The sequence below is a fragment of the Myodes glareolus genome, chromosome 27 (genome assembly GCF_982192425.1).
Source record: "Myodes glareolus chromosome 27, mMyoGla1.1, whole genome shotgun sequence".
Classification (NCBI taxonomy): domain Eukaryota; kingdom Metazoa; phylum Chordata; class Mammalia; order Rodentia; family Cricetidae; genus Myodes; species Myodes glareolus.
In genome coordinates, this window is record NC_142052.1 from 26,500,760 (window position 1) to 26,516,281 (window position 15,522).

The 15,522-nt window shown below is 47.8% G+C and overlaps 1 pseudogene; it reads right to left on the bottom strand.

Annotated features, from left to right (window-relative positions):
- Window positions 1–12,402: 12,402 nt before the first annotated feature.
- LOC125401797 (small ribosomal subunit protein eS21 pseudogene) lies at window positions 12,403–12,711 on the bottom strand (annotated as a pseudogene).
- Between the last annotated feature and the right edge of the window lie 2,811 nt (window positions 12,712–15,522).

Here is a 15,522-nt window from a genome sequence, read left to right on the forward strand (position 1 = left end):
CACATTTACAGGGTAGCACGGAATGCCTAATACGTATATACATTCTGCAATGTTCAAATCAGGCTGAAAATCCCTATCTTTTGCAACATTTATTATTTCTTAGCTACTTTTCCTCCATGGTCCTTTCTTCTAGTTGCTGTTGCTAGTCTTACCTTTAATTACTGCAGTGTGTAACGGAAACCCAGTACTCTTCCTACTAATATTTGAAATTGGTGCGCAATATTTATCCTTGTCTCTGGAGTACAGCATGATACCGCAGTTCATGAACAATGTCTAATAATCTGACCAGGGTAGCTGGCATGTCCACCAACTATTTATGATTTCTTTATGTGGTCATTAAGATTAAATAGTCATGGCTTTCCTCATGGATTTTTGTGCACATATGTGGTTTTTTGGGTAGCATTTTTTATTATCATACCAAATGATTGGCTTCACTATGACATTCTCATGTATGTATATCATAATTTGTTGTTATTCTCCTCATCCCACTATCATCTCTTACGCTCTCCACAATGGTCCCCTGTAACATGAGGGCCTGCTGAAAATCACACAGAGAGTCTGTATTAATAATAAAGTGACTGGCCCATTAGCTCAGGCTTCGTATTAGCTCTTGTAACTTATATTAACCCATTGTTCTTATCTATGTTAGCCACATGGCTCAGTACCTTTTTTAGTGGGGCAGGTCACATCCTGCTTCTTCTGTGATCTGGGCAGGACTGAGCGAGCTTTCTGCTTCCACTACTTCCTGTCTGGTTGTCCCACCTATACATCCTGCCTGGGTAATGGCCAATCAACATTTATTTAAAGCTTGATTGACAGAATACAGACAATTCTCCTGCTCCAGTCCCCTTCCTTTTCCCAAACTCTGCCCCCCTCTGATTTTGTCTTTTTTGTTTTAATGCTACATTACAGGATGCATTATTTGTCTTGGAACACCTGTGTTACTCTCTATGGTACAGTTCACACTACTGTACCGTTTGCAAGCTGGGCAAGGGCCTGGAGATTAAAGGAACACACAAGAGACATGGGTCATTCGTGAGGAGAGAATGACAAATGCCCTTTATTCAAACTTAGGAAAAACCTTATATACCTAGCTGCTGCACAATGGAAATCTCCCCCCCCCCCATACAGGTAGAAAATTACTAGGCCCAAGATGAAGTAAACAGTGGCCCTATACCTAACCATCAGGGGAGGCAGAGGGAGCAAACAGGATGTTTAGCCTGGAATTGCAACAAGATGTTTGGCCAGAAATTGTCCTCAAGATGAACCCCAGGAGGAGGGGTAGACCCATGGGCCCTACATGTCTTACTGGTTGGACGAATTTCTTTTAATCTGATGACCTTGTATTCCATCTATGTACCAGAAAATGACAATTACATTTTTTTAATATTTATTTATTTATTATGTATACAGTATTCTGTCTGTGTGTATGCCTGCAGGCCAGAAGAGGGCACCAGACCCCATTACAGATGGTTGTGAGCCACCATGTGGTTGCTGGGAATTGAACTCAGGACCTTTGGAAGAGCAGGCAATGCTCTTAACCTCTGAGCCATCTCTCCAGCCTGACAATTACATTTTAATTACATCTTGATGGCAGAATAAAATGCCACTGTACATAGAACACATTTTCTTTATCCATTCACCTACTGGCGGATACCTAGGCTGCTTCCACAACTTGATGACTGCAAATCCAGCTGCAGTACACAAGGGTGTGCAGATGTCTGGTATGTGCTGACTTAGATTCCTTCCAGTAAATGCCTAGCAGGGGTCTGGCTGGGTCAGATGGCAGTTCTATTTCCAGTTTTCTGATGAGCTGATGTCCATAGCGGCTCCATTCGTTTATATTGCTACCCAAAGTGTCCAAGGCTTTCCAAGCCTATAGAATTTGTTCTTCAGCTGGAAATTCAGTGGGCTTACTTATGGTGTGTGTACTTATTTGTTTGAAAAGGTATTTTGATGCATTATATATCTATCTAGTATATATCTAGTATAAATCATGTTCCATGTGCTGGAGACAGAGAGTGAGACCATTGGGTCCCTGGGCTTCATAAAGTTTCTAATCAAGTAGGGATGACTGATGGGCTTGTAGTAACTTGCTATTCTTCTTTTATGTGTATTGATGTTCTGCCTGCGTGTATGCCTGTGTGAGGGTGTCAGAGCCCTGGAACTGGAGTTACAGACAGTCTTGAGCTGCCATGTGGGTGCTGGGAACTGAATCCGGGTCCTCGAGAAGAGCAGACAGTGCTCTCAAGCACTGAGCCATCTCTCCAACCCCAAATATGATCATTTAAATTTTGTTTTTCAAGATAGGGGTTCTCTGCATATCCCTGGCTGTCCTGGATTTCTCTCTCTCTCTCTCTCTCTCTCTCTCTCTCTCTCTCTCTCTCTTTCTCTCTCTCTGTAGCCTAGGATGGCCTCAAACTCAGAGATCTGCCTGCCTCTGCTTTCAGAGTGCTGAAATTAAAGGCATGTGCCACCACCACCACCACCGCCCCTGATGGGCATTTAGACAACGGCCTGTGATGTATTTAATGGGAAGAATAAAGCTGGAACATATAATGAGTATAAATGAACCCATGAAAAATTGATGTTATTTCTCACTCTGCTCCAGAAAGGACTTAAGGTCATTTAAAGTTTTTATTTATACAAAATATCCACCTAATAAAGCAGTATGTATGAAAATATTGACTATATATTACATTGGTAATGATGGATACTATACATTTGAATATTCACTTTCCTATGGTAGAATGAAACACAAAATCTGGAAAAGATGGAGGACAAATACATTCTTGTCCTATAAATTCAAAGCCAAAGGTGGAAGAAGACGTTGTCTGGGGTTGTACTGTGCTCGCCACTATCAACTCCCAGCAGCAAAGAACAGCAGATACTGCACTGCGTATAGCCACAGGGACCTGCATCCCCCAAGAGTAGACGCCATCATATTTATTACCAAATACACGCATTCATTTTTATTCTGTGTTTTCATTTTTTTTTCAATTCAAAAACAGAGCCCACCTTGATTCCTTCATGAACTTACTGATACAGCTACTGCCAGACACACCCGACTGGGTGCCAGGGTCCCTCTGCTAATCTCAGCAACATGGTGCTGCCCACACAGCTCCTCTCTCTCCCCTCTTCTCAAAGCTTCAAACTCCCCCTGCAGCAGAGGATGACTTTGAACTCCTGATCTGCTGCCTCCACCTTCCCCCAGGCACTTAGACCACAAGCATCGCCTCCATCCAGCCTCCAGGCACTTGGACCACAAGCATCACCTCCATCCTCCCCCTCCCCCAGGCACTTGGACCACAAGCATCACCTCCAACTCCCCCCCAGGCACTTGGACCACAAGCATCACCTCCATCCTCCCCCCACCAGGCACTTGGACCACAAGCATCACCTCCATCCCCCCCAGGCACTTGGACCACAAGCATCACCTCCATCCCCCCCCCAGGCACTTGGACCACAAGCATCGCCTCCATCCTCCCCCCCCAGGCACTTGGACCACAAGCATCACCTCCATTCCCCCCCCCCCAGGCACTTGGACCACATGCATCACCTCCATCTCCCCCCCCAGGCACTTGGACCGCAAGCATCACCTCAACCCCCCCCCAGGCACTTGGACCACAAGCATCACCTCCATTCCCCCCCCAGGCACTTGGACCACATGCATCACCTCCATCTCCCCCCCAGGCACTTGGACCACAAGCATCACCTCCATCTCCCCCCCCAGGCACTTGGACCACAAGCATCACCTCAACCCCCCCCAGGCACTTGGACCACAAGAATCACCTCCATTCCCCCCCCAGGCACTTGGACCACATGCATCACCTCCATCTCCTCCCCCAGGCACTTGGACCACAAGCATCACCTCCATCTCCCCCCCAAGGCACTTGGACCACATGCATCGCCTCCTTCCAGCCCCCCAGGCACTTGGACCACAAGCATCACCTCCATCCTCCCCTCCCACCCCCCGGCACTTGGACCACATACATCACCTCCATCTCCCCCCCCAGGCACTTGGACAACAAGCATCACCTCCATCTCCCCCCCAAGGCACTTGGACCACAAGCATCGCCTCCTTCCAGCCCCCCAGGCACTTGGACCACAAGCATGACCTCCATTCCCCCCTTCCCCCCAGCACTTGAACCACATGCATCACCTCCATCCAGCCCCCAGGCACTTGGACCACAAGCATCACCTCCATCCTCCCCTCCCACCCCGGCACTTGGACCACAAGCATCACCTCCATCCTCCCCGCCTCCCAGGCACTTGGACCACAAGCATCACCTCCATCCTCCCCCCACCAGGCACTTGGACCACAAGCATCACCTCCATCCCCCCCAGACACTTGGACCACATGCATCACCTCCATTCTCCCCCCACCCCAGGCACTTGGACCACAAGCATCACCTCCACCCCCCCCCAGACACTTGGACCACAAGCATCACCTCCATCCCCCCCCCAGGCACTTGGACCACAAGCATCACCTCCATTTCCCACCCCAGGCACTTGGACCACAAGCATCACCTCCACCCCCCCCCCACTTGGACCACAAGCATCACCTCCATCCCCCCCACTTGGACCACAAGTATCGCCTCCTTCCAGCCCCAGCTCTTCCTTTCTAGCATCTTTATTTCTATTTCTGAGCTCTGTTTCGTGCTTTTTCTAGTTATTCCCAAGAAAGAAGCAGCTTGAAATTCACATGTGTTGAGCTGAAAACCATCGCCAAAAGGGCTTGCAGAAACGGCCCACGGAAGAGAATTATTCCCAGGGAAGGCAGCTGGGGAACCATTCCTGCCTTATTTTTCTTTAAATAAGGTTATTTAACATAGATTTGAGGAGAGCATGGTGAGCCGCATTTTGTTTTCCTGTTAACTGCATTTGAGCTAAAACGCAGAATTAAAAAGGATGCGTGTTCAAAAATAATAAGCCCTTGGAAAGGAGAAACTTAATTCGTTTAGCCCTGGTGAAGCAGAGCGGGAGAGACATTCCCTGTGGGGGGACAGATTTAACTCCTTCCGCCCTGCTGGAACAGAGTGGAGAGAGCTGTCCATTATGCCGTTGTCTGGGTGGTGAGCTGTGAGGCAGCTGGGACTTACCCCACCACCCCACCTGGACTCTTCAGGTGACTGAAATACCTGTGTAAGGCAGAACTGTGCAGGAAGGGCTTCTCATTCCAACAAAGGAGCAAAAAAGTCCCCATTGTGACAGCACTGGAAATAAAGGGAGGAGGTATGGTCAGGGGAGAGGAGCACTCACGGCTCTCACAGAGGATCTGGGTTTGCTTCTCCACCACATGGCAGCTCACAGCTGTCTATAACTCCAGCTCAGGGTATCTGATGCTTCCTCTGGCCAATTCAGACACCAGGCACACAGATGGTACACTTCCATATATACAAGCAGGCAAAAAAAAAAAAACAAAAAACGCATACACATAAAAATAGTTTTAAAAATAAATGAGTAAAACACATAGGAATGAATTTAACAAAAGAGGTATAAAACGTTTTGAATTTTTTGTTTGTTTTCAGAAGTTCCCTTACAGATGCAGGTGCCCAGAATTTGCTGTGTATCCCAGGATGATGTTGAACTATGGATCCTCCTATGTTTACCTCCCAAGTGTGTCACCACACCTGGTGTCTCAGTTACTTTTCTAGAGCTAAGATAAAACACAGGCCAATAGTGGTACATACCTTTAATCCCAGCACTCTGGAGGCAGAGGCAGGCAGATTTCTGTGAGTTCAAGGGCAACCTGGTCTACACAGCGAGTTCTTGGACAGTCAAGGCTACACAGAGAAACCCTGTCTCCAAAAACCAAATAACATTAAAAACAAACAAACAAACAAACAAACAAAACAAAACGCTATGACCAAGGCAACTTATAGAAAGAAGGATGGGGGGGGGGTGCTACAGTTCAATAGGGATTAGAAACCCAGCACCATTATGGTGGGGGCAGGGAGCTTAGCGGCTGGCAGGCAGACAGGATGTCACTGGAGCAGTTGCTAAGAACTCACATCACGGCGCACAAACAAGAAGCAGAGAAAGCACATGGGGAACACCACAAGTCTTTCAAAGCCTGAGAGCCTCCCTGCAGTGATACATTGGGGGCTGTTCTCACTCAAACTGCCACAGCAAGTAAGAGGCCTAAAACTTAATTAACGGAACAGGAGGATTTGCACCTTGGTGTGTGCAAAGCCAACACACATACCAGAAGCTAAAAGAAAGGAGAGAAATTCGCAACCCTCAGGGAGAAGAGCCAGGATGATCTGAAGGAGAGCAGCCCCACCGGCTCCTGTATTTGGATGTTTGGTCATCAGGAAGCGGCAGTACTTGAGAAGGATTAGGAGCTTTGGCCTTGCTGGAGTAGAAGTGACCGTGTTGGGAGAAGAGCACCCCTGGAGGTGGGCTTTGAGATTTCGCGTGCCTTCAGATCCAGATGTAGAACTCTCAGGTACCCCTCTAGCACAATGCCTGCTGTTTGCCACCATGCTTTGTGTGTTAATTATACTGGACTAAGCCTCTGAAACTGTAAGCAAGGCCCCAATTAAATGCTTGGATGAATTTAGACACCTCGTACTTGACAACAGGAGACTCATGTTATTGGACAGCAACACTCCTTACAGAAATCCAGTCATCCAGCTACCACATCAAAATTACAGCCGAGGTCTTGGAGGGATAGCTCAATGGTTAAGAACACCGACTGATCTTCCAGAGGACCCAGGTTCAGTTCCCCACACCCACATGGAGGGTGGCTCACAACTGACCGGAACTCCAGTTCCAAGAGATCTGACACCTTCTTCTGACCTCTTTGTGCACTAGGCACACAAGTGATGCACAGATATGCAGGTCAAACACAAGTGTGCTCAAGAACCTGTGTGTGTGTGTATGTGTGTGTGTGTGTGTGTGTGTGTGTGTTCTGTTTAGTTAGTACAGAAAGTGGTGGGTTGGGAGTGATTGTCATTACTCTATACTCAAAAATCTGGATCATTTTGGACAGAAATACAATATTTACAACAAATTTAAATGACACACTGAGTTGAGTTTTTAGAGGTTAGAAGGCCATTAAAGACAAGACAGTTATATACCAAACAATAAAAGGGTTGGTTCCCTTTTAGCAAGCAATGGGTGGGTAGAAATCACCTTAGGCAGATCTACAACTGCTTTGGTTTAGAGGAAGGAGAACAATCCCTTTGTGGTGGCCATGACTTAATTCAGCATAGTCTTGTGCTGGTTTGTAATCTTAGAACTATAATCAAGCCATCACAGCCCATGATAACACCTGACAGATGGACCATGGTTCTGGCCTGGTAGCACATCCAAGCCAGCCAGGGCTTAGCCACCCGTGACTGTAAGACATTCCTGGAATATTGTCCTCCCCTTTTATTCTGTCATTGTTCCCAAAGTTGCAGCTTCTGGGGTACAGAGATTCCAGCCACTGTCCACAGCTGAGACACTGGATTCTCGTGCCATTAACAATGGAAGTTTGCATAAATTCCTGCTGCTAAAACGTGGGCACTGGCTAACACAGCAATGTATTTTACCTATGTGCCTGTTTGGTGGTCTTATTTTCCAGTGCTGGGCATCAAATCCAGGACCTGACACCTGCTAGGCGAGTGTTCTACCACGGACTACATCCCTAGAAATGATGTAACAAATAGGACCTTGCTACCTGGGGACTATGATGTGACCCTCAGTGAAGCTGTGCCCAGGCACTGGAGCTCGCTATGGAAATGACCCAGGTCCTGGGACATGCTTTCGTCCAGTGGTGGTGTGGGAGAATTATCTGTATTCTGTCAATCATGTATTTTAATAAAACGCTGATTGGCCAGGCAGGAAGTATAGGTGGGTCAACCAGACAGGAAGTAGAGGCGGAGTAATGAGAATAGGAGAAGGCTAGGGAGGAGAAAGGTTCCTCAGCCACTCCTGTGCAGACCACCGAAGAGGCAGCATGTAACTTGCCCAGCTGAGAAAGGTATGGAGCCATTATGGCTAACATAGATGAGAATAATGGGTTAATATAAGTTATAAGAGTTAACAAGAAGCCTGACCTAATGGGCCAATCAGCTTATAATCTTATGGAGTCCTGTGTGTGATTTTCTTTGGGACTTGCCGGCTGTGGAGTACGAGGTGGGACAGATACCCCAACAAGCCGGCCCCCATCATGTTACACACTGGGAATCAGACACAAGAACAAAGGTGACCACTGCTGTTCATGGAGCTAATTTTCCAGAATAAGACATCCTTTCTGAGACTCCCAAGAGCCAGAATGTTTGAATAGCCCTGAGAAGACAGATGCAGGTACCACAGCACAAGATGTGGAAACACCTATGGGCCTCCTTCAAGTCTTGATCCTCAGAGTGGTCTGGCATATAGTGTTCTGTGTAAATAAATCAGATTAACCAGCATTCTCTGGGGCAGGACCCTCATCTGCCAGAATGCCTCATCTGGCATTTCCTGGGGACAGCTATGCTACAGCTTCTTGGGGTGACTCCATGGGGGTATGCCCTTAGGGAGAGGAAGGACAGGGCTCTGGTGTGGGACTATGACGAGGTTTTTATTTCCACCACACCCAGCCTGGCCAACCTGATAAGTGATTCATTGCTGACTAGCCTCCTGCCTCTAATGGACCAGAGACCATTAACATCATCGATCTCCAGACAGGATGCAGACTGAGCCCCTTCCTGAATGGCCTACGAGAAGGGCGCTGAGACAAGAATAGAGACAGACAGACTCCCAGCGAAGAGCCAGGCTAAGAGCCCTCCGAGACTAGCTTTTCACTGGGCAGAGACCCAGAAGCTGACGAAGGAATGAACTCGGGAAAGGGGTTGAGGCTGACAATTTGCTATCAGGCAGCCTCCGTGGAAAAACAGCCCTGAGGTGCAGGAGATGAAGGCTTGTTGGAATTGGGCCAATAGAAAAGCATCTATTCAATCAGATGCATTGACACACATGTACAGTCTTCGCACTCCAGAAGTGAGGCAGCTGTACCAAAGTTTGAAAAGAGCCGTATCTACATAGTGAGTTCCGGGCCAGCCAGGGCTACACGTCCTGTGTCCTCTGTCTTCCCTGTCGCTTCTGGAACAGGGGTTTCCTGTCACCTTCAGCCCCAGGGATGTGGCTGCTTCAGTCCTCACTAAGTTCTGTCACCAGTCTTGAGTCCCGGTAGAATTAGGGATTCAAACACAAACCTAGGAGCAGAGGGCGGAGGGAGGAGTCTTGTCACTGTGGCTGAGATCCTGCAAGCTGGCCTGAGCCCTCCTCCTGGCTATGCTGCTCCTCTGTGCAGACCCTGGTGCTGAGTGTCATTCTGAGCCTGGGCGAAGATGTTCTATGCTGCTGTATTGCTCCTATGTGTGACTTTGTCCCCTCATCATCATCATCATCATGGTCATTATCCGCCTTGTCATGCGACCTGTCTCAGCCTGTTTTCTGTTGCTATGAAAATGTTTGCAAGAATGCTTTCAGGGCTGGAGAGATGGCTCAGAGGTTAAGAGCACTGACTGTTCTTCCAGAGGTCCTGAGTTCAATTCCCAGCAACCACATGGTGGCTCATAGCCATCTATAATGAGATTTGGCGCCCTCTTCTGGCATGCAAGCATACATGAAAGGAATGTTGTATACATAATAAATAAATAAATCTTAAATAAAATAAAATAAAAAAATAAAATAAAAAGAATGCTTTCATCATAAAGTAAGCTAAGCTCATGATGTGGGAGGCTGGGATGTCCAAGAGCAGTGAGCCAGCACCTGGTGAGAGCTTCCTTGCTGCATCATAGCAAGGTGAAGAACATCACACCAAGACAGAGCAAGCATCCTGGCTTGATTTGCTTACAGTGCTGTTGACCATCCTCTTGGGGGCACAAACACATGAACTCATCTAATCTTGATGGACGTGTAACTTTAGAACTAAATTTCCAGTGTATGAACTCCAGGGGACATCTCCTCCAGGCTTCTGAACCCCAGCCTTCTGGGAGCTCTCTGACCATTTCCTGCTGTCTTAGTCAGTGTTCCATTGCAGTGAGGAGACACCATGAATGACCAAGGCAACTCTTATATAGGTAAATATTGAATTGGGGGCTCGCTTGTAGTTTCAGAGGTGTAGTCCATTGTCATCATGGTGGGGGGCACGGTGGCATGCAGGTAGACATGGTGCTGGAGAAGTAGCTAAGAGCTGTATCCCCAACTGTAGGCAGAGAGAGAGAGAGAGAGAGAGAGAGAGAGAGAGAGAGAGAGAGAGAGACTGGGCCAGGCATGAGGATGACATCATATTTCCTCCAACAAGACCACACCTCCTAACCCTTCTAATCCTATCAAAGCGTTCCACTCCCTGGTAACTAAACATTCAAACACATGAGCCTATGGGGACATTTTCATTCAAACCACCACACCTGCCATCTTTTCTTCTCCAGGTGTAGACCCTCCCCTAGAGGCCTCTGAGTGACTAGACATGGAGGTGGTCATGTGTTGCTTCCATCAGGAATTTTGTCATCGGGACACAAAAGTAACTAATGCAGGAGAGGCCATGATGCTGTACCAGGAGCCCAGCGGCTCCCAGTCTGGCGTTGCTCTGCAATGATAGAGCAATCTATAGCCTACGCTTCTTTGATCTGAGCGCCAACCTCAGGCTGAGTGAGTTGAGTAATGATGGTCCCGTCTTGTGGGATTCAACTGCTCTGGCCACATCTTACTCTCACCCTTGTCTCAGTTTAAGTCGAAGGCTCCTGGCTGGCTGGCTGTGCCCAGGACATGGCCTGATTATTACTCTGGCTAACTCATTATCCAGACTTCAGGCCTGGAGACTACTTCCCGACAAATGTCTTCGGTGCTGCTCATCTGGCTGCCCTGGGTAGGACTTGCTCACAGATGTCTCATCTCCCAGTTTCCCACTGAAATAGGGAATATTCTACCTGGGACCCTAAACCCCTGCCCTTGGTGCTCAAGTCCTGGACTACCCTCTCTCTTCTGTTTTGACTCTGACAGGTTTTGTTTCCTCAGACCCTTCAGCACATACACAGTTCAAGGTTGAATTAATCGGTCTGCCTTGGAGCTTAACCTGCTTTATCCTTTAGGATCTGACTCTCCCCAGGGGATGCACAGGAACCAAATGCACAGTAGATTTTTGGGGGATTTAAGTTGCAGGTTCAGGCCATATGGTAAAGCTGTGCACACAGTCAAATTGCCCTTTATAGTCCCTTTAATCACTCCAAAATTACTTGACTGACGCCACTTAGTGAGCCAATCAGCATCACTAGATGTGTTTGTTTCTTCCCGAGTTGAGCATCAGATGCAAAGACTGGCCTGCACTTAAGGGGGCCATGAATATGCAAAATACGAGTTTTAGCAGCATCATCCTGTTTGGATGGCAAGGTGTTTACAAAGTGGGTACCCCCCAGGGCTCTGTCCTGCTCACTTCCAGGTACGAAGCACACAAGATGCGTAATGGACATAGGGCCTCATGTTTTTGCTCTTCCAATACAAACCGTTCTATTTGGGGGCATGTATGTGGTTCCACTTGGAGCCACACGCAGCGTTATAGATAGTTTTCATGCTGGACCAGAATCAGTCTTGCCCTAGCTCTCCCTAGCCTGCCCAGGAATTTGGATTTTGGACATTCTACAGTCTATAGTTTGTGCGCCATTGGCTTTTGAAGCTTGTGTGTAAATGGCGGACTCTGGGGCTCAGGCTATGGATGTGCCTGCCATGTTCTGACTGTGTGTGTTACCTGCTTCCACCTCAGGTGCTGGAGAGCAAGATTAGGCCCTGGGGAGCTTGTGTTCTGAATCTGCTTCCTAGTCTGGCCTTGACTACAAGAGCTCATGTGAGAGAGTAACTTTTAAGTGTAACTTCTGGATTTATTTTAGAAGTTTAGATTTTTCATGTGTGAACCTGAAGTCCATCTCTCTTCTTGAGGTGACTCATTTCGAGACTCTGACAAGCGTGTCACTGGTTTGAATTGCCCTTTTCCTTGACTTACCGAAAGTATGTACACCAGTTAAGTGCTGTGTTTGACATCCCAGGGAAGAAGAGTGTTTTTTGGTCACACACCTAGTGGATGATTAACCCTCCTCTGCCATTTTCTTAAATTTCCCAGCTCAGGTAACTTAGAAGAGATTTCCCATACTCTATCTTTATGGCAGTTAGCCAAACCAAACAAAACGAGCCACGGCATTTTCCTCACTGAGAGATTATAAATTTTTCCTGGTTCTATGATACACATACTGTCCACTTAAAGAGCTAGTAGGAAGGCCCAAACCAGAGATGAATAAAGAGACTCTCATTCACTGAGGCTTCAGTCAGGACATCACCTTCCCTCTCTAGCATCCTCCTGATGGAGTATTTGAATATCTTTTTATTTTATTTTATTTTTTTACTTTTTCTCACTTTTATTTATGATAGATTTCCCCCGATCTCTTCTGGTCAAAAGTTCTTGGAGACAATTCTATCAGCTTTAGCCAATCGGAGAATAGAATCATCTGACTCGCCCATCCTGCGAATGGCCCCGCAGATAGCATAGGTTTTAAACTGGCCATTAAACCGACCTGTGACCCTGTCAACCTCGGTCACGTTCATCTGGACGGACGCATGGTCCTTGGCACCAATGACGCGGTTGCTCGCAGAGCATTTCCGCGGCACATACAGGTCCACGAACTCGCCGGCGTCGTTCTGCATGTCGCGGTCCTGCCTGCTCGCTAGGCCGCGGGAGCGCAGAAAGGCAGTATTTGAATATCTTTAGGGTGTCATTTGTGGAACACTGGGCGGTGATATCGTGTTAAATACTTTCCCTATACGCTGGAATATGACTTCTCTGCTCTATCCCTGGAGGAGAGGCATTAAAATCACCCACTTGCAGAAATAGAGCCAAAGATGCCAACAGGTTAAGCCAGTATCCGGGGTCACAAAAGCCAGTGGGTACTGTACAGTTAACTCCCTGAATCAGAAGATTTTACAACAGGACAGGAAACGAGGTTCGTGGGAGGTGCCAGGTTTTTTCAGAGCAACTCGCTTTCAACAGCTAACTGGGTTCCCTCAAGAGTTACATTTATTCCTTCCCAGTTCAGTGTCCCTATGACCCAAGCATCCTCCACTGCACCCCTTAAAGTTTCACCAAGTCAGTGTCTGCACAGTGTGAACCTTTGGGGGACATACTCAAACACCATACTAAAGCAGGCAGCAGGCCAGGTCCTCCTTAGTTCCAAGACTCTCATATTCTTAACAAACTTCTAAACAAGTGTCCGACAAAATCCTCATGTGACTCTGGCTTGGCGCTTTCGGCACTGTTTGTCCCCCCACACCCTACTCAGGAAGGCTCTGGCCACTTTTAGTCCCATGCTTGGGTTGATCCTAAACCATCATTTATTCCTTAATTTGCCCTGGAACCATCCCAGCAGGCTTGGCTCTGCTCTGTGTAATTCATAAGGCAAAATGGCCACAATGTTAATAGGAGATAATGACTCCCTATGTCTTCCCTTATATTAGATGTTTGTTCCTTAATGAACCCAGAGGACCAGCTATAGGAATCTGAAGTCACGGAGCTGTCCTGGGAGGTGGTACTGATTGCACTGAGTTCCCACGAGTCATGCGTTGAGTGAGGTTTTAACCTCTAGCACTTCAGGATGAGACTACAAGTGTATTGCAAGTGTCAGTTAAATGAAAATGATATAAACCAGAGTTCAGTATGACCGGGGCATGAGGACACAGGAAGGAAGGGGCCACCAGCAGCAGAAGGAACCTTAATCTTGACTTCCAGTTTGCAGAACTGAAAAATCTGCCAAGTCTTTGATTCTTGCTTCCAGCATTCCTAGCAAACCAATGCAATAGGCCCTGTTAACTTTGCAAATAAGCCCATCCACGGTCAATGCAGGCAAGGAGGGCAACAAAGCCAGACAGAGTCCTCCACTGGTACCGGGGGAGGGGGACCACCTCCTGCCTGGCTCCTCTCCTAAGTGCTTTGTGGTCAGCGCTCTAAACGCTGTGATGAGATGTATGAGATCACCTTTAAGGAGCCAGCCGCAAAGGCTGGGCGTCAGAGTACCAAACAGCCAGAGCCGGTTGCATAAACCCAAGTCCCGCCATCTACGATTCAACCGCAGGATATCCATCACCCTCTTTGGGCTGTAGCTTGGCAAAGCAATAATAATGAGGTCATTTCCTGGGCAGTTTTGAAGGAGCATTTGGAAAATGACATTGCAAAGAGGCAAAGTGAGCTGAGCAGGAGGGCCGTGTGCGAAGTTCACAACTCTGAGGCCAGCCTGCCTACAAAGAAAACGAAGAGAGGTGGTGGGACTGAGAACTGCCCATGTGACCTGGCACTGACTGGATTCCTATTTCTTCCCTGAAGAAGGTAAGAATTCATTACAGGTGGTGGTGTCTGGTCACAAACCTGCTCACACACCTAGTATTAGGAGGCTCAGTTACATTAAATAAATTACATTTTCTGAGTAATTTAGCATGTCCCTGGTCTGGGCCTCCTTCTGTTCCTACCTCTAATGACGCAGCCCCTTCCAGACGAGGCTACATCCCCTTCCACAAGGCCACGCCCTTTCTAGCAAGGCCTTACACCTTCCCACAAGGCCACGCCCCTCCCACAAGGTTACACTCCCTCCTATAAGACCACACCCTTCAAGCAAAGCCCCATCTCTCCCACAAGGCCACACACACTCCAACAAGGGTACACTTCCCAATCCTCCCTTAACAATCCACCAACTGGGAATCAAACAGTTAAATCCATGAGCCTCTGAGGGTCATTCTCATTCAAACCACCACACAGCCCAAGCTGCTGTGGTGTGGTAGTTTGAATGAGAATTGTCCCACATAGACTCAGATGTTTGAATACTTGGTCCCCAGTTGGCAGAACTGTTTGGCAAGAATTAGGAAATGTGAATTTGTTGGAGGAGGTGTCCCACTGGGGGTTGGCTTTGAGCCTCCTACCTGAGGAGTCTGATGGAAGCTCCCAACTACAGCTGTGGGGGCCATGCTCGCCTGCCCCTGCCATGCCCCCTGCTATGGTGGTCATGGACTCCGCCCTCTGAAGTGCTATGCCCCAATAGCTCTTCTCCCTTTAAGTTGCCTCGGTCTGTGTCTTTTCACAGCAGCAGAAAAGTAGCTCAGACATCGGGGGAGTTCCCAGCCTGTCTGACGGCCCGTCAGTGAATTAGGTGTTGCAGCACCTAATGCAACAGAAACTCTGTCGAGGCAGCGTCAACAAGGGAGTGCGTTCTGTATGACTTCACATACGGAAAGCTTCAAAGGAGACAAAACAAGTCATTAGTGGTAGAAGTCGGATGGGCTGTTTTCTCCTCAGGAGGTGAGCTGGTTGGCAGGAGAAGACAGTGGAGAGTGCTGAAGTGTTGGTACTGGTTTTTTATTTTGTTTTGTTTTGTTTTGTTTTGTTTTGTTTTTTATCGTGATTGGGTAGTGGTTGCCTGGGTGCAAAATTGCATGAAAATCTATCAGGTGATCCACACCTTTAATCCTAGCGCTTGGGCGGCAGGGGCAGGCCGATCTCTGAGTTGAAGGGCTGGC